Source organism: Osmerus mordax, chromosome 21, assembly GCF_038355195.1.
Source record: "Osmerus mordax isolate fOsmMor3 chromosome 21, fOsmMor3.pri, whole genome shotgun sequence".
NCBI classification, from domain to species: Eukaryota; Metazoa; Chordata; class Actinopteri; order Osmeriformes; family Osmeridae; genus Osmerus; species Osmerus mordax.
The window spans coordinates 299,815-319,076 of NC_090070.1; the positions used below are offsets into that span (position 1 = coordinate 299,815).

The 19,262-nt window shown below is 53.7% G+C and overlaps 3 non-coding genes and 1 pseudogene across 3 annotated transcripts; all 4 read left to right on the plus strand.

Annotated features, from left to right (window-relative positions):
- Window positions 1-10,925: 10,925 nt before the first annotated feature.
- On the plus strand, window positions 10,926-11,043 carry LOC136965724 (U5 spliceosomal RNA). The gene has a single exon (XR_010879331.1). It is a non-coding gene; the product is annotated as a U5 spliceosomal RNA (small nuclear RNA).
- An 873-nt stretch (window positions 11,044-11,916) lies between these two features.
- LOC136965736 (U2 spliceosomal RNA) lies at window positions 11,917-12,108 on the plus strand. Its single transcript, XR_010879342.1, has one exon. It is a non-coding gene; the product is annotated as a U2 spliceosomal RNA (small nuclear RNA).
- A 3,874-nt stretch (window positions 12,109-15,982) lies between these two features.
- LOC136965738 (U2 spliceosomal RNA) lies at window positions 15,983-16,159 on the plus strand (annotated as a pseudogene).
- Window positions 16,160-16,857: 698 nt separating this feature from the next.
- Window positions 16,858-16,975, plus strand: LOC136965725 (U5 spliceosomal RNA). Its single transcript, XR_010879332.1, has one exon. It is a non-coding gene; the product is annotated as a U5 spliceosomal RNA (small nuclear RNA).
- Window positions 16,976-19,262: the final 2,287 nt, after the last annotated feature.

The following is a 19,262-nucleotide window of genomic DNA, read 5'->3' on the forward strand; positions in this document are numbered from 1 at the left end:
CCACAGAGGTGGTTTTACCTGTGGCTGTGCCAGTAGGTTACCTGTGGAGAGGCGCCCTGGCGCCTACTTTGTGTATACACACCACTCTATGTGGTCATCTTCCTGGAGGGATTACACTGAAGACCAAGAGACAGTGGATGCTACGGCCTGTTCTCTCCAAATACACATCCCTGTACAACTACGGAGGTTGTGACCAGGTGACATCTACCCACGGAGATGGTTTTACCTGTGGCTATGCCATTAGGTTACCTGTGGAGTGGCGCCTTGACGCCTACTTTGTGTATACACACCACCTTTTATGGTCATCTTCCTGGAGGGATTACGCTGGAGACCACCATATAGACTGGACCACATTTTTTCACACACATATGGATTTAGGCCTACTCTCTACTCTAAGAACCAAGACCGTTCTGTCCATTGAGGCCTAGGCCGGTGTCTTGATGAGTATCTTGTTCGCTGGCTAATACCATAATCTCTGGACCACCTGGACTCACTGCGGGGCGTTTTACCCTCAGCGGTGATCTTGGTCTTGGGCCCTGTCATGGGGTTTTGGCCTTGGGTGACTGCCTGGGGTGGCTGTTGACATCAGGTATATCGGATGTGATCCTGGTGTCTTGCCTACCGGCTGTCATCGGTCAGGGCATGGATTAGGCACTATGGTCTGCATTGATGATTGGGGAATATCGGATGTGACCTCGGCCACTTTGCGGACTCTGGTGGTCTGGGTTGTGTTGTTGTCCAGAGTAGGGATGTGCTTGTGTGACATGGTTTCTCTGTGAGACGGCTGGCTCTGGGCCTCTGGATTATGTTGGTCGTGACCTTTAGGGTGATTCTTAGTCTGAGAGCTGTTTTTATCACGTTTTTGTCACTGTTTTGTGGATATTTTGCCCATCATTGGATTATTTTGGAGTCCTATTTTTGCCTTGGAATGTTCTGGTTTTGCCTTTTATTCTAAGGGATTATAATATATTATATTAATAGGGATAATATTATTTTACTGTTTACTGCTAATGTGTAGTCCAGTCCCTTATTGCTGCTCAACATAATTTTTTCGCCTGTACCTACACCCTGTTGTAGTGATCACGGACGCGCAGGGGCTTCCCTGGGATTTCCTCTCAGTGACGTCACCGCAGCAGGTCGTTCTTCTGCGGCAGCTATTTTTTCACATAACGTAACAGTGCAGACCGGTTCTACACCTGTGTAAAACGTGATTCGTTTTTCCCCTACACTCTGAGGATTGTACCACTCTACTGCCTCTTGGTTTGGAATTTTTTCTCATCTCCAAGTCTCCGTTTTCTGCTACCGAACGGCGTTGCTAGTTTTGCAGTGTTTGTTTACATCGGACTTGGCTGCACGTCCCGGTTCGCCACGTCAATCACGGACCTTACACTCCAATGGCAAGTGACGTGATTTGGAGATCCCGCCCCTTGACGTCCTCTCTCCAAAAACTTTTTTCTTCACCGTCACTAATACTCCGGTATTAATAAGCCTGTGTGTTCGTTTGATACTGTGACTGCCGACCGGAGCTGCGTGACCGTAAGACCATCTCCCACCCCTCAATAATTTTTCTAACTTGCTTTTGCCGCTCATAAATTGTTTATCTAGTTTTTTATCGAATTATTAGCTTGTTTTGTGCCATATTCAGTACCATGCTCTGAACGCATGCGTGCTAGCGGACCTGTTGCTAACTAGCCCACTTGTTTTTTGCCCATGAACGCACCTGCTGCTACCACGCGCTGCAAGCATCCATCTTAGGATCTCCCATCTCACCTTCACTTCTCCATCTTCTGGGGCCATATGTAAGTTTTTCTTTCTAGTCTAGTTTGGTTGATTGATTTAATAGGGTGCATTTATTAATAACTTGGGCCTACCACCTCATACTCACACCCCACGCGTTTGCATGAACTGCTGATAGTGTGTGTGCATGCGTGTACTGCATGTCTGTGTATTTATATGTATGCATGGATATAATGTACTTTCTTTCTCTTTTCTTCCCTCTCCCTCCTCCCCCTCCCATTCCATGCTCACACGTTCCTTTCTGTGCATAAGCACACACACATAATCTCAGGCTTTGCTCACACACATACTCTCTCACACACTCACACACACATTCTGTCTCCCTCTCTCTACTATTCTCTACTGGACTGTTCCCCTCTCTCTCCTTCTCTAGGCACACACACATATTTTAGGCTTCTCTGTGCATTAAGCACTCACACATAAAGACAAACCCCCTTCCACAGGTTTTTCTGGACCCCTTTTCACTAATCCTAACCCATGCTTCTTATTTCCCAGATCTTCTCTCACTTGGCTTGTTCACCACCCTGAGTGTACACACATGCCTCACACACACGCGCGCCCTCCCTCTCTCTCTCTCTCCCTCTCTACTCTTTTCCCTAGACAATAATTCTGAATACCGCTTCTGGTGAGCTGGCAGGAGGGCACCGGGGTGACCACCATCCTCCTTCTTTGGTGTAGCCTCGAGGTCCCCTGTCAGTCCGTAGCCTAGGATGGCCCTGGTTCCTGCTCATGTTTTATTTCCGTCACCTGACGAGTCCTGGGAGAGGACGAAACCGGTCGTGGCCAGTTAGGACCCCGTATATCCCTGCTTAATTTCTGGCATGGGCCCGGCAGGAGGCACCGCCCAGGGAATGGAGTCCTGCGTTTTTGACTACAACTTTTATTTGCTCTAACAGGAGCGCCTCTCTCTATACCTCTCTCACCCCACTCCCACCACAATTGTCTGCATGGCTTTATCTTCATCGCACTCATGTGCAGTGAGGACAGGGCTATGACACTCATGTATCTTGTTTGCTAACCCCTTCCTTCCACAGCCCTGCATTTCCTAGGGGCCCTCCCCACATCTGCACCCAGGATTGGTATAGATTCTTAACTTTCCAGGTAGAACCTTTTTTAGCTTTTCAGATTAAGTTAGCTACCCGGTCAAGGTAGGACACGCACTCACACACTCAATTGCACCTTATATGTCCACACAGGCCCTTTATTTAATTTCTATCCCTCCTGCGTTCCTCGTGTACTCCCCCCAGACGCCGGCATGTTGCTCCCTCTTTTGCCCTTCTCCACGTACCTCAACCCAACCGTCACCATCCCATAGGCTGGCCTACTGTGACTTAATGGGGTAGGATTGCCCCCCTGTCACTTACCCTAACCCCAACCTGGGAGGGTCTATGCCTAAAACTTAACCGAAAGGCTGACCTACTGTGACTTAATGGGGTAGGATAGCCCCCCTGTCACTTATCCTAACCCCAACCTGGGAGGGTCGATGCCTAAAACTTAACCGTTGCTTCCCCCCAGTGGGTTTAGCTCTGATTACTGGGCCACCTCACTGGGTCACCTGTCCTAACCCCAACCGGTGAGGGTTCACGCCTGAACATAATCTTCACTTCCCCCTGATGGATTTAGCTCCAGTCCCTGGGCGACCTCACTGAGTCATCTATTCTAATCCCTACCAGTGAGAGTTGACGCCTTAACATAACTGTCGCCTCCCCCCCGTATCAACTCGTATCATATTCCCAATGGTGTTTACCTTGACCCCCTGAAATCAAGGACCCTGGGATCAGCTATAACGATTATGAAGAATACTCACAATCCTTTAACACTCTGATGATGTTAACCACGACCCCCTCTGGGTCGGGACTCTGATGGGAATCCATTTGACTAATGATAACCAACACTCGGGTTATGGAAGACAGAAGAGGAGACTCATTATTTTAGCCATCTATTGACTTTGCACCTGTCATCAAAGACCCTCCCTGCCAATCAAAGAACTAGGAGAGACCTTCGGTTTTTACATTTTATTCTCATCACAACTTTTGGCTGCGGTACTTTTGAATCCGCGCCGAGGGGCTTTTCTGACTCTGAGCACGCTTCCGCATTAACCCTGCTACCAGAACATGTCAAGTGGATTCGGAGACGGCTATCCATGTGCTCGACCTATACTCATAGATTATGCATTGTTTCTTGTTGTATGTTTGTGTGTTATTATCCCTCTGAGTGTTCCTCACTCACCTTGTGGCGAGCATTTCAGGGGCACCCGGCCTGGGTTCCCTTCGGGGTTCCTGGAGGGGCCTAGCCCCTGTTCGGATGTGGTGGATGACTCAGCATTGGCATAGCGAGTGCCTCAGTCCTGAGCCTAAGTGGGTCGAAGTACTGAACTACTGGGCTCGGGGGATTTTCAGACATAAAACCTAACACGCCGGAGCATACAAGGCTGTGATCTGAATCCACATCAGAATGTCAACAATTTACCCGCTTGTTAGATTGGAACCACTGACTTGTTCGCACCGTCTCCCTCCACTAGCGTGCCCCTTCATGCAACACTTCCTAGCCGGGCACTGGGATATGCCCCCCTGATTTGTGCAAGGCGGATCTCCTAGTCAGAGACATGGAACTAGATGTGCTGAGACTTCCGTTTGGACAATTTTTGGAGATGATACCGGCCGTTCAGTGGGTTGATGTGGCGAGGGGACTGGTTTTATATGATTTACCCGCATGTGACAACTCACAGCCATGTATCTCGCTTCTCCTGATTCTCGCGGTGTGACTAGGGACCCACCGGGCGGGCATCCACTTTTTTCACAAGGAACTCAGGTTATATACTAGGACATCGCGTCTCGGGTCTACCTGGCTTAGTTTAGCATTTTTTAGCTTAGCTTAGCATCATTAGCCTAGCCCGACGTGGCATTCGGCAGGTTTAATATGACCCACACGTTTTTTTCTAACTCAGACATTTTTGGTAGCTTAGCTTAGCTTAGCATTGTTAGCTTCTACCTAGCACGTTAATTGGCATGGTAGACATGTTCCACACGGTTTTTTACCCATCTAGGCCATTTTGTTAGCTTAGCCTAGCTTAGCATTGTTAGCTTAGCCTCTCAGTTTTTCGCCGATTTGCATTTTCCACGCGTTCTATACCGACTGGATTGTCTTTGCTATCTTAGCCCTACCTAGCGTTGTTAGCCTAGCCTGATCCTATGTTAGAATTCTAGCTATTTTGAATTAGCTTAGCACTTAGCTCACGGTTTTGAGGCTTCTATACCTGATTCCTACTAATATGAGCCCCTAGGTTAGCCGAGCCCCCCTTCAGAGGGACGCTCCATTCCTGGTGGGCACTCTAGTCAGTTACCTTCGACCCCAGGCCTATCATCTCCGTCTCTCCGGTGTCCCTCCCTGTAACCAGGTTTTGTGGGGACCCACACACTAGTTGGGACTTGGGGCTCTCTCACATCATGGAGTGTGATCCCCCTCCCTGTGTTCGGTTTGGTTTTTTGAGTACCTGGCCATCGTCACCTCTATCAGGGTCCGCCTCCCCTGGATACACTTAGGTGCTCTGGCTGGGACCCCCCATTCTCTACCTGACTTGGATCGTATCGCCTATTAGACACAAACAAATCTGATGTGGAGCCCGCTGCGGGAAGAAACAATATTCTTGTTTTGGATTTAATTGCCTCCATTGATCGCGTACGCGCGTCTGGACTTCTACTCCGGATCTGGGTCCACGTTACAAACTGTCCCTAATGTCCCCTGCATTCACAACATTCTCACCTAGAAGACCGTGGATGTGTTCGCTGGGGTATCGACTAATTGGCCCTACCAGCTTGCACAGTGGGGGGACCGCTTAGGGGGTGTGGATTTAGTATGGGACCAGGGTGGCCCCCATCAGACTGTCCATGGAATGGTAGACTCCCCTACTTAGCCTGCCACGGTTAGTGGCCATCTGTTAGCTGTACTTCCTTCGCCGTTGGATTTTAGCCTTCAGCTGGTTCACCTACCAGCAGCCCCCTACCCTGACCTCTACTACCATGAATGGACCTAGATTGTGTTGCATGACGCTCGGCTCCTGGTTCTGCTGGCCTCCTCGGCCAGTCCCCCACCAGGAGCTACCTGACGCCCAATGGCATAGTCAGAGGACATGGCTCTACAGCAGTAAGTTAACCTAGCATGCGGAAGCCACTACTCAGAGTTTATTCACATCTAACAGCCTACGTATTTCCAATTTTTCCTCTCATTTGGATTCACATCCAAGGACACTGAGGCCTGGATCGGTACCAGGGGCTATCACCGTGTGTTGGCCACCTAGGGATGTTCCTTTTGTACGTTCCCTCACTCCCACACGTGATGATGGAGCCCCCACCGGGTTACCCCCCTCACCACATGTGGAGAAGAATGAAGTGGATGCCACGCCCTGTACTCTCACAATACACATCCCTGTACAACTGCAGAAGTTGTGACCAGGTGACATCTACCCACAGAGGTGGTTTTACCTGTGGCTGTGCCAGTAGGTTACCTGTGGAGAGGCGCCCTGGCGCCTACTTTGTGTATACACACCACTCTATGTGGTCATCTTCCTGGAGGGATTACACTGAAGACCAAGAGACAGTGGATGCTACGGCCTGTTCTCTCCAAATACACATCCCTGTACAACTACGGAGGTTGTGACCAGGTGACATCTACCCACGGAGATGGTTTTACCTGTGGCTATGCCATTAGGTTACCTGTGGAGTGGCGCCTTGACGCCTACTTTGTGTATACACACCACCTTTTATGGTCATCTTCCTGGAGGGATTACGCTGGAGACCACCATATAGACTGGACCACATTTTTTCACACACATATGGATTTAGGCCTACTCTCTACTCTAAGAACCAAGACCGTTCTGTCCATTGAGGCCTAGGCCGGTGTCTTGATGAGTATCTTGTTCGCTGGCTAATACCATAATCTCTGGACCACCTGGACTCACTGCGGGGCGTTTCACCCTCAGCGGTGATCTTGGTCTTGGGCCCTGTCATGGGGTTTTGGCCTTGGGTGACTGCCTGGGGTGGCTGTTGACATCAGGTATATCGGATGTGATCCTGGTGTCTTGCCTACCGGCTGTCATCGGTCAGGGCATGGATTAGGCACTATGGTCTGCATTGATGATTGGGGAATATCGGATGTGACCTCGGCCACTTTGCGGACTCTGGTGGTCTGGGTTGTGTTGTTGTCCAGAGTAGGGATGTGCTTGTGTGACATGGTTTCTCTGTGAGACGGCTGGCTCTGGGCCTCTGGATTATGTTGGTCGTGACCTTTAGGGTGATTCTTAGTCTGAGAGCTGTTTTTATCACGTTTTTGTCACTGTTTTGTGGATATTTTGCCCATCATTGGATTATTTTGGAGTCCTATTTTTGCCTTGGAATGTTCTGGTTTTGCCTTTTATTCTAAGGGATTATAATATATTATATTAATAGGGATAATATTATTTTACTGTTTACTGCTAATGTGTAGTCCAGTCCCTTATTGCTGCTCAACATAATTTTTTCGCCTGTACCTACACCCTGTTGTAGTGATCACGGACGCGCAGGGGCTTCCCCTCAGTGACGTCACCGCAGCAGGTCGTTCTTCTGCGGCAGCTATTTTTTCACATAACGTAACAGTGCAGACCGGTTCTACACCTGTGTAAAACGTGATTCGTTTTTCCCCTACACTCTGAGGATTGTACCACTCTACTGCCTCTTGGTTTGGAATTTTTTCTCATCTCCAAGTCTCCGTTTTCTGCTACCGAACGGCGTTGCTAGTTTTGCAGTGTTTGTTTACATCGGACTTGGCTGCACGTCCCGGTTCGCCACGTCAATCACGGACCTTACACTCCAATGGCAAGTGACGTGATTTGGAGATCCCGCCCCTTGACGTCCTCTCTCCAAAAACTTTTTTCTTCACCGTCACTAATACTCCGGTATTAATAAGCCTGTGTGTTCGTTTGATACTGTGACTGCCGACCGGAGCTGCGTGACCGTAAGACCATCTCCCACCCCTCAATAATTTTTCTAACTTGCTTTTGCCGCTCATAAATTGTTTATCTAGTTTTTTATCGAATTATTAGCTTGTTTTGTGCCATATTCAGTACCATGCTCTGAACGCATGCGTGCTAGCGGACCTGTTGCTAACTAGCCCACTTGTTTTTTGCCCATGAACGCACCTGCTGCTACCACGCGCTGCAAGCATCCATCTTAGGATCTCCCATCTCACCTTCACTTCTCCATCTTCTGGGGCCATATGTAAGTTTTTCTTTCTAGTCTAGTTTGGTTGATTGATTTAATAGGGTGCATTTATTAATAACTTGGGCCTACCACCTCATACTCACACCCCACGCGTTTGCATGAACTGCTGATAGTGTGTGTGCATGCGTGTACTGCATGTCTGTGTATTTATATGTATGCATGGATATAATGTACTTTCTTTCTCTTTTCTTCCCTCTCCCTCCTCCCCCTCCCATTCCATGCTCACACGTTCCTTTCTGTGCATAAGCACACACACATAATCTCAGGCTTTGCTCACACACATACTCTCTCACACACTCACACACACATTCTGTCTCCCTCTCTCTACTATTCTCTACTGGACTGTTCCCCTCTCTCTCCTTCTCTAGGCACACACACATATTTTAGGCTTCTCTGTGCATTAAGCACTCACACATAAAGACAAACCCCCTTCCACAGGTTTTTCTGGACCCCTTTTCACTAATCCTAACCCATGCTTCTTATTTCCCAGATCTTCTCTCACTTGGCTTGTTCACCACCCTGAGTGTACACACATGCCTCACACACACGCGCGCCCTCCCTCTCTCTCTCTCTCCCTCTCTACTCTTTTCCCTAGACAATAATTCTGAATACCGCTTCTGGTGAGCTGGCAGGAGGGCACCGGGGTGACCACCATCCTCCTTCTTTGGTGTAGCCTCGAGGTCCCCTGTCAGTCCGTAGCCTAGGATGGCCCTGGTTCCTGCTCATGTTTTATTTCCGTCACCTGACGAGTCCTGGGAGAGGACGAAACCGGTCGTGGCCAGTTAGGACCCCGTATATCCCTGCTTAATTTCTGGCATGGGCCCGGCAGGAGGCACCGCCCAGGGAATGGAGTCCTGCGTTTTTGACTACAACTTTTATTTGCTCTAACAGGAGCGCCTCTCTCTATACCTCTCTCACCCCACTCCCACCACAATTGTCTGCATGGCTTTATCTTCATCGCACTCATGTGCAGTGAGGACAGGGCTATGACACTCATGTATCTTGTTTGCTAACCCCTTCCTTCCACAGCCCTGCATTTCCTAGGGGCCCTCCCCACATCTGCACCCAGGATTGGTATAGATTCTTAACTTTCCAGGTAGAACCTTTTTTAGCTTTTCAGATTAAGTTAGCTACCCGGTCAAGGTAGGACACGCACTCACACACTCAATTGCACCTTATATGTCCACACAGGCCCTTTATTTAATTTCTATCCCTCCTGCGTTCCTCGTGTACTCCCCCCAGACGCCGGCATGTTGCTCCCTCTTTTGCCCTTCTCCACGTACCTCAACCCAACCGTCACCATCCCATAGGCTGGCCTACTGTGACTTAATGGGGTAGGATTGCCCCCCTGTCACTTACCCTAACCCCAACCTGGGAGGGTCTATGCCTAAAACTTAACCGAAAGGCTGACCTACTGTGACTTAATGGGGTAGGATAGCCCCCCTGTCACTTATCCTAACCCCAACCTGGGAGGGTCGATGCCTAAAACTTAACCGTTGCTTCCCCCCAGTGGGTTTAGCTCTGATTACTGGGCCACCTCACTGGGTCACCTGTCCTAACCCCAACCGGTGAGGGTTCACGCCTGAACATAATCGTCACTTCCCCCTGATGGATTTAGCTCCAGTCCCTGGGCGACCTCACTGAGTCATCTATTCTAATCCCTACCAGTGAGAGTTGACGCCTTAACATAACTGTCGCCTCCCCCCCGTATCAACTCGTATCATATTCCCAATGGTGTTTACCTTGACCCCCTGAAATCAAGGACCCTGGGATCAGCTATAACGATTATGAAGAATACTCACAATCCTTTAACACTCTGATGATGTTAACCACGACCCCCTCTGGGTCGGGACTCTGATGGGAATCCATTTGACTAATGATAACCAACACTCGGGTTATGGAAGACAGAAGAGGAGACTCATTATTTTAGCCATCTATTGACTTTGCACCTGTCATCAAAGACCCTCCCTGCCAATCAAAGAACTAGGAGAGACCTTCGGTTTTTACATTTTATTCTCATCACAACTTTTGGCTGCGGTACTTTTGAATCCGCGCCGAGGGGCTTTTCTGACTCTGAGCACGCTTCCGCATTAACCCTGCTACCAGAACATGTCAAGTGGATTCGGAGACGGCTATCCATGTGCTCGACCTATACTCATAGATTATGCATTGTTTCTTGTTGTATGTTTGTGTGTTATTATCCCTCTGAGTGTTCCTCACTCACCTTGTGTCGAGTGGCGAGCATTTCAGGGGCACCCGGCCTGGGTTCCCTTCGGGGTTCCTGGAGGGGCCTAGCCCCTGTTCGGATGTGGTGGATGACTCAGCATTGGCATAGCGAGTGCCTCAGTCCTGAGCCTAAGTGGGTCGAAGTACTGGGCTCGGGGGATTTTCAGACATAAAACCTAACCCATCCATGTGCTCGACCTATACTTATATATTATGCATTGTTTCTTGTTGTATGTTTATATATTACTATCCCCCTGAGTACTCCTCACTCACCCTGTGTCGAGTGGCGAGCGCTTCAGGTGTTACCCGGCCTGGGTTCCCCTCGGGGTTCCTGGAGGGGCCTAGCCCCTGTTCGGATGTGGTGGATGACTCAGCATTGGCATAGCGTGTGCCTCAGTCCTGAGCCTAAGTGGGTCGAAGTACCGAACTACTGGGCTCGGGGGATTTTCAGACATTAAACCTAACCCCTAACCCTAACCCTAAGGAAAGAAAAGCCAAGCGGGCGGGCCGAGCCCCTCTGCGGCCCGTGGCGTTTCCGCGCCTTTTTTTTCCCGAGAAGGATGCGGTTCGCCCCGGTTCGCCCCGCGGACGGGTGAGTCAGGGCCAACGGAGGGGTTGGGGGTAGGCCGTTTGGGTCGTTTCAAATCGACGCTCTGGTTCCCCTTCAGCACGCACAAGCCTTTCGCCTTTTACTAAAGACTTCCGTGGAGGGGAGCGCCGATGAGTGGAACGTGGTATTTTTGGGAGGCTTTGCCCGAGGGAGGGCAGAGCCTGATGGACGTGTGACAAAAGCAGGGTGAGGTTGGCTTTGGGGTTAGGTGCGTGCGTGCGGGTAAGGCTTTCGTCTTTGCTTCTTCCGTAGCAGTTTCAATTCTGTTTCCTTTTGGCCTCGGCTTTCCGCTTCCGTCCCTGCTTGTTCTGCGGCTTTTGGCCTCGGCTCTCCGCTTCCGTGGTTTCGGCCGTTCTCGGTGTGGTGACCGAGCGGCCCAGGTGGTGCACGGAGGGTCCGCGCGCCGGAGGCGTCCGATAACGCGGTCATCGCTTCTCGGCCTTTTGGCTAAGATCAAGTGAGTATCTGTTCACATCGAGCAGATATTGACCCGCCCCCGTCGATACCGGATCGCCTGATAGGGATCCGGTGACGGGGGTGGGTCGGAGCGGTCGTCTGCCTGGGGGTTTCGGCCCCGACGCCAGACGGGGACTTGTCCCCTTTTCAGAGCGTTGGGTGCTTCGGCTCCCAACGTTGCTGGTAACCCAGAGGCGGGCCAGGCCGCCGGAGGGCCGGACTACCAGGATTTGGAATCCTCGCAAGAGGATAGGAAAATCCTCGCCGAAGGGCAGCCTGGGAGAAGTGGTGAAGGGATGGTGCCTTCCCAGGGGCCGTCGCGATAGAGGGCAGAGGGCCAGTCGCTCGACTCCACTGGCGAGGACGACTGGGAGGAGAGCGCGACGGGGACTTTGGGGCGAAAGCCTCAACCCCCGCCAACCTTGGACTCCCGCTTGTAAACCCCCTAGGGGGTAATTGAAATGTGCGCCCCCTTGTGGAGCTTTTTTCCTGTACCCCCTTGTGGGGATCCTGTATGTTTTGACTGTCTTTGTTGATTGTCTTTTATTCTGAAATGGTTTTAAGAGTTGATAAATACTTCTTTTTCTTAAAAAAAAATAAAAAAATAAAAAATCTGTTCTTATCAGTTTAATATCTGATATGTCCTCCATGCGAGGACAACATATTAAACGAATTTTTGCAACAGGGAGTCGGAACAGGGGCTCGCTCCGTCCGCTCCGCGCATCGCCCCGGTATTGCAGCGTCTCCGGGAAGGGTGCAATCTTTCTAAGCGTGTCAAAGAGAAAAGCTAGTGAGGGAGGGAGGGAGGGAAGGAAGGAGGGAGGGAAGGAGGGAATGTCTGAATGAGTGAGGTTTGGGGGAGAGGGGTTTAGGTTAGGGCTAGGGTTTTTGGGGTGAGGGTCAAAAAACCCTCAAAAGGGGGGGGCCCCCCAACAAAGCGGAACAAGCGATCCCTACAAAAAAAACGGGGTGAAAAGGGGGTGTGGGCGGAGCCCTGTCGGCCGGTGGCGTTTTCCCGCCCTTTTAGATAAAAAAAAAAAAAAGAAAAGTGACTGACTGGTTAGGGTTAGTGAGTGACTGAGTGACTGCCACTCACCACACAAACAGACTTGAGGGTTCTAGGGGTTAAATTTGACCGGTTAGGGCTAGGCAGCGGGAACTGGGGTGGTCTACTTGGGAAGACTAGGCAACAACTGGCTTTCTGGGGACTGCGTGACTTGACCATCGAAGGACGTATTTTAATCATAAAAACTGTGAACCGGCACCGCAACCTCAACTGGATGGCGGCCCACGAGATCCTCCCGGTCAGAGCCGTCATGCACTCCCGGGGCATGGGAACAACATCGAGGTGCCCACGGCCGACTTGTGGCGGAGAGGAGACCGTGCGGCACCTGCTCTGGGAGTGCAGGGCCGCCCGGGACCTGTGGATCCAAGCGGGGCCCCTGATAACCCCTAGCCTGCCAGCAGGGGAGGTCCTAACAGCACAGCTGGTGCTCTACGGGGTGAGCCAGAGACCCATACCATCGGGACAATTCCGCCAGCTCTGGCTCACCCTGACATGCTGCAAAGAGGCACTGTGGACCTCCAGAAACCTGCTGGTGGGGAAGCGCGTGGAGACGGCCACCCAGGCAGTGGCGATGCTGGCTACAGGGACCCTAGGGTGGTACGTCCCACGCGCCATTCGGAAGGGGCCCCCACCCACGTGAAGTGGTCCGGGCGGCCGCGGCCTGACTGCGCCGGAATGGCTGCCGTGGTCGAGGATCTCCGCTGGGCCCCAGAGGAAGACCGGAGCGGTGACCGGTTCGGTGGAGCGGGAGGAATCGGCCACGTTCATGGACTCCAAGCTCCCCCTTCTTTGCACAACAGAGACTTTTAAAACTTTTACACACATTTCTTAACATGTCTTAACCCTGTATTGATGTAACACTTTTTATGGCTTTTATTACACTGTGTTTTAAAGTATTGTTTTGTTTTAAGTATTGTCTTTTAACATGCATACTTTTAAATATGATCGAGCACATGTGTTTTTTATCCAATTTTATGTGTTTTTAAGACATGCAAATTGAAAATTGAAATTTATACTTGAAATGTGTTTTTAACGCTCTGTCTGGCTGCAAATGATTAATAAATTCTTTCAAAAGAAAAAATATGTTCTTATCAAAAGCGACGGTGGCCGGGGACGGTGGTGCGGCGGTGGCGGCGAGCGGCGGAGTGGCGGTGGCGGAGAGCGGTGTGGCGGTGATGGCCGGTGGCGGGTCGGAGGGCGGAGTCGGTGGTGCCAGTGATCGGGGCCGAGCGGTGTATGAGGCACGGTCACTGGCGGAGGAGAGAGGAGAGGCGAGCGGGGCCCAGGGCGGAAGGGTCGACGGAGCTGCAGGGGTCAGCGGGACGCCCGCGCCTGCAGCTGGCGTTACGTCCGTGGCGGACTGCGTCGGGGTACCCGGCGTCAGTACCGGCGGCAGGGGAGCGACGGGAGCAGTTGGTGGAGCGGCGGTCGGAGACGGTGGCGCACCGGGGAGCGGAGCGGCGGTCGGCGGCGGCGGCGCGCCGGGGAGCGGAGCGGCGGTCAGCGGCGGAGCGACAGGCGGCGGTGTGCCCGGTGGCAGCGGGGCGCCAGGCGGAGGGGCCGGGGACGGGGCCAGGAGGCTGCGTCGCCCGTAGCAGGGAATGAAGGATTCCCTCCGGTTTACCTGGAAGGACCCTGCAACAAAGAGGCTGGTGAGGGATGACTTCACCAGGGGGGTGGTGATGGGGCTGCTGCGGCTCACCCCGGCCGAGGTCCTGTGCCTCCAAGACAACGTTCCGGAGAGGGGGTTCGATTTGACCCTGAGGACGGGGCCCATCGCTGCATCTGTCCTGGCCAGGTGCAGGGCTCTGGGGCAGCAGAAGCCCCTGAGCCACTACGAGGTGGTGGACCTGGCCAGGCAGAACCTCCGGGTGGTCACGGTGACCATGTTTAGCCCCCACGTGCCTGAGCAGGCGATCGTCGCCACCCTGGCGAGGTACGGGACGGTCGTCTCGGCGGCCAGGCACGTCAGGGACGTGTTCGGGTTCTGGGTCGGCAGGAGGCAATATCAGATCCAGCTGGGGGAGGATCCGGAGGGCGTGGACGGGCTCAGCCACCCCCCGGCCTATTTCACCGTGGGGGCCGACCGGGGGTATCTCCATTACCCCAGGCAGCCCCCCAACTGCCGGAGGTGCCGAGCGGTGGGGCACACAGAGTCCGCCTGCCCGGGGCCCCGCTGCAGGGGGTGCGGGGTGGAGGGCCACCTGCTGCGGGACTGCACTGCCCCGAAGACCTGCAACGCCTGTGGGGAGCGGGGGCGCGTGTGGCGGGGGTGCCCGACCAGGGCGCGGTCGTACGCTGCCGCAGCAGGGGGGCCCGGGGGGGCCACGGAGGAGGAGCAGCAGCAGCGGGCGCGGCGGGGGGGCGGGGGTGTTTTCTTTTTTGGGGGGTTTGGATTTCACATTTTGTTTTGTGCAGGAGGTGCACTTGAGGGACCGGGGGGACGCTCGGGATTTCACACGGGAGTGGGGTAGGGGAGGGGCCGTGTGGAGCGTGGGTGGGGTTCATTCTTCGGGGGTGGGGATTTTGTTTGGGTCGGGGGGGGTCCGGGTGGAGGGTTCTTTTACGGTTATGCAGGGGAGGGGGATCGGGGCGGACATCACGGTGGGGGATTTTAAAATGCGGGTGATTTGTTTCTACGGTCCTCAGGGGAGGGTGGAGATGGAGGAGCTGGTGGAGAGTGTGGCTCCCCATTGCGCCACCAACAGGGCGCTGGTGGTGGGGGGGGATTTTAACTTGGAGTTAGGGGGCACGGGTGAGGGTAGTGTAGGGGCCTGGAGGGTTTTGTTCAAGGGGCACGGGCTGGTGGATGGGGGTGGGTGCTGTGCGCTTTCGCCGGGGTAGTGTGGGCGAGGGCGGAGGGTTTGCTGGGGAGGGTGGTGAGGGGTTTTCACGTCACTTGGGCACGGGTGGAGAGGGGTGTGGGGGGGTCGGGTGGGCGGAGGAACCGCTTCATTTTGTGGCTCGTCATCTCCCTCTTCAAACGGGTCCTGTGGCAGGGGAGGAAGGAGTGGGTGCTCCGGGGGGTTGACTGGGGGGTGGAGGGCTGCTTTCGCCGGGTGGAGGACAGCCTGAGGGTCCGGATGGGGGCGGACGTGCGGCGGTGGGGCCTGCGCGCCGCTCGTGACCGGTGGAAAGGGGGGCTGGGCCTCATATGAGGGGCCTGGCGCTTTCGGGTGTTTGGGGCGGTTTAGGGTTGGCTCCCTGTGTGGGGCCTGTGGCGTGGGTGTTGGGGAGTGTGGCAGCCCCCTGTGTGGGGTTTTGGGTGTGTATTTATGGGTGTTTTTTGTTTTGGCTCCCTTGAGCGGGGCTTGTACTGTCGTAGTGTGTTTTTTTGTTTTGGCTCCCTTGAGCGGGGCCTGTCCTGTTTTTGTGTGTTTTTTGTTTTTGGCTCCCTTGAGCGGGGCCTGTCCTGTCCTTGTGTGTCATTGTGGTGTGGGGGGTTTTCTGCCCCCTGCTGTTTGTTTTGTGTGTGCTTTGTTTTTGTTGGGGTTTTCTGCCCCCTGCTGTTTGTTTTGGTGTATGTAGTGTATGTGGGGTGTGTATCCCCAGTTGTATATTTGTGTGATGTGAATAAACATTTAAAAAAAAAAAAAATCTGTTCTTATCAGTTTAATATCTGATATGTCCTCCATGCGAGGACAACATATTAAACGGATTTTTGCAACAGGGAGTCGGAACAGGGGCTCGCTCCGTCCGCTCCGCGCATCGCCCCGGTATTGCAGCATCTCCGGGAAGGGTGCAATCTTTCTAAGCGTGTCAAAGAGAAAAGCTAGTGAGGGAGGGAGGGAGGGAACGTCTGAATGATTGAGGTTTGGGGGAGAGGGGTTTAGGTTAGGGCTAGGGTTTTTGGGGTGAGGGTCAAAAAACCCTCAAAAGGGGGGGGCCCCCCAACAAAGCGGAACAAGCGATCCCTACAAAAAAACGGGGTGAAAAGGGGGTGTGGGCGGAGCCCTGTCGGCCGGTGGCGTTTTCCCGCCCTTTTAGATATAAAAAAAATAAATAAAGTGAGTGACTGGTTAGGGTTAGGGTTAGTGAGTGACTGAGTGAGTGACAGAGAGAGAGAGAGAGAGAGAGAGAGAGAGAGAGAGAGAGAGAGAGAGAGAGAGCTGGCTGACATTCAGCGGCCGAGGTGAAAAATAGGAAGGCAATCGGAATGAGTTTTTTATTGCCGTGTCAGTCGACACCAACACGGAGTGGACTGGCTGGAAGGCGCATACGATAAACACGTACGGATCTTAATGGAGAAAAAGCCATCAATGAAATGGAGAAAGTGCGGTAAGGAAAGAAAAGCCAAGCGGGCGGGCCGAGCCCCTCTGCGGCCCGTGGCGTTTCCGCGCCTTTTTTTTCCCGAGAAGGATGCGGTTCGCCCCGGTTCGCCCCCGCGGACGGGTGAGTCAGGGCCAACGGAGGGGTTGGGGGTAGGCCGTTTGGGTCGTTTCAAATCGACGCTCTGGTTCCCCTTCAGCACGCACAAGCCTTTCGCCTTTTACTAAAGACTTCCGTGGAGGGGAGCGCCGACGAGTGGAACGTGGTATTTTTGGGAGGCTTTGCCCGAGGGAGGGCAGAGCCTGATGGACGTGTGACAAAAGCAGGGTGAGGTTGGCTTTGGGGTTAGGTGCGTGCGTGCGGGTAAGGCTTTCGTCTTTGCTTCTTCCGTAGCAGTTTCAATTCTGTTTCCTTTTGGCCTCGGCTTTCCGCCGACATCTACCTCCTCCAGGAGTGTGCCATTCCCTACAAAGGGATGGATGCACTTCTGGAGGGGGAGTGGACTCGGGGAGACTCTCTCTGGTCAGGTTCCAACACGGCCAGAGCGGACGGGGTCGGGATGTTGGTGGCCAATCCATTCCTCCGACAAACCAGCCATCGAGTCGTCGAGAGCGGGCGGATCCTGGCCGTCGACCTGGAGGTCCGGGGTTCCCCGCTCAGGGTCATCAACATCTACGGCCCCACCAGCGTCGCAGAGAGGGTCTCCCTCTACGCCAAGCTCCGACCTCTCCTGATGACCCCCATGCCAGTAGTGGTAGGGGGCGACTTCAACTGCGCTCTGAGGGACGAGGATCGGAGCAAACCCAGGAAGGACAGATCCACCACAGCACTACAGGACATAATCAACGACTTCTCCCTGGTGGACGTCGGCGGCACCTCCCCCCCAACACACACGTGGGTGAGATCCTCGGGCTCTGCCTCTTCAAGGATCGACATGTTCTTGCTCTCGCCAGGCCTGGGAGTGTGTTCCTTCAAGACCCAGGCGACGCACTTCTCAGACCACAGGATGCTGACCGTGACCCTGCGATGGGAGGGGCCAGCCAGACCAACGAGGGGGCCCTGGAGGATGAACACATCGGCACTCCAGGACCCCTCCACTAGCCACTCCTTCTCCAGGCGCTACCTGGAGTGGAGGACCCTGAAGGAACTATTTACATCCCCGATAGAGTGGTGGGAAATGGTTAAGTCCCGGGTCAAGGGGTTCTTCGGAGGGGTGGGAAGGAGGAAGGCTAGGGAACAAAGGGCCCGTTTTCACCACCACAACGAGGCCCTACAACGCCTTAGCCTCCTCCAACTCAGAGGATTCGACGTGACCCGGGAGCTGTCAGAGACCAAGGAACATCTGGCCACACTCTATCGGGAAGAACAGGAGAGGAAGACCTTCAGGGATAAACTCCGGGGCCTGGAGGAGGAGGAGAAATGCACAAGATCTTTTTTCCGCAGGGCACGGTCCAAACAACAAGGCATCCTGTCCCTCTATAACTCCAGCGGCCAGACCGTCACGGACAGCGACGACATCAGGGAGGTGACCGAGGAGTTTTACGGCCGGCTGTTTGACACCAAGCCGGCAGACGGGGCTCTGGCGGAAACCTTCCTCGACGGTCTGGACCAAATCAAAGAGGGGGGCGAGAGCGAGGAACCAGAGCTGAGCCTGGAGGAGCTCACCCGGGCCGTGCACTCCATGAACACCCGGAAGGCCCCGGGACCGGACGGGATCCCGGCGGAATTCTATCAGGCCTTCTGGGAACTCGTCAAGGGCGATCTGGCCCAGGTCCTCCGGGCAGTCTACAGGGAAAGGAGGCTAGGAGAATCAATGCGACAGAGTACAGTTACACTAATACCCAAGAAGGGGGACCTCCGGAACTGGCGCCCCATCAACCTCCTCTGTTCGGACTACAAGATTCTCACGAAGGCCCTCATGTGGCGCTTCCAAACACACCTCCCTACAGTCATCAACCCGGACCAGACCTGCGGCGTCCCCGGAAGGTCCATCAACGACAACTTGCTCCTGGTGAGAGACCTCATCTTCCACTCCCAGGAGCGGAGGTCCCCCTTCGCGCTCCTCTGCCTCGACCAAGAGAAGGCCTTCGACCGGGTAAGCCATGGCTTCCTGCAGGAGGTGCTAGGGAGGATGAACTTCCCACAACACCTCATCCACTGGACCAGGCTCTGCTACAACAACATCACGAGCAGAGTCCTGGTCAACAAACAGCTCACAGACCCCTTTCCTATCCGGTCTGGGGTCAGACAAGGATGCCCCCTAGCACCCCTGCTGTACGTCATCTACCTGGAGCCTTTCCTCCGTAAAATCAGAGCTACACACACCATCCAGGGTTATCACCTCCCGGGGGCCCAGGGAGAGAGGCTTCAGGTGGTGGCGTACATGGACGACATCACCATCGTCGGCACGGATAGTCGGTCCATCGCCGCGGCAACGAAGGTGGTGGACGACTACTGTGCAGCCACTGGCGCCCTGGTCAATCGAGGTAAGAGCGAACTGTACCTGTCGCAACACTGGAAAGAAGCGATGACCACCTCTTTCCCTGTAAAAACAGACAACATCAAGCTGCTCGGAGTCACCTAT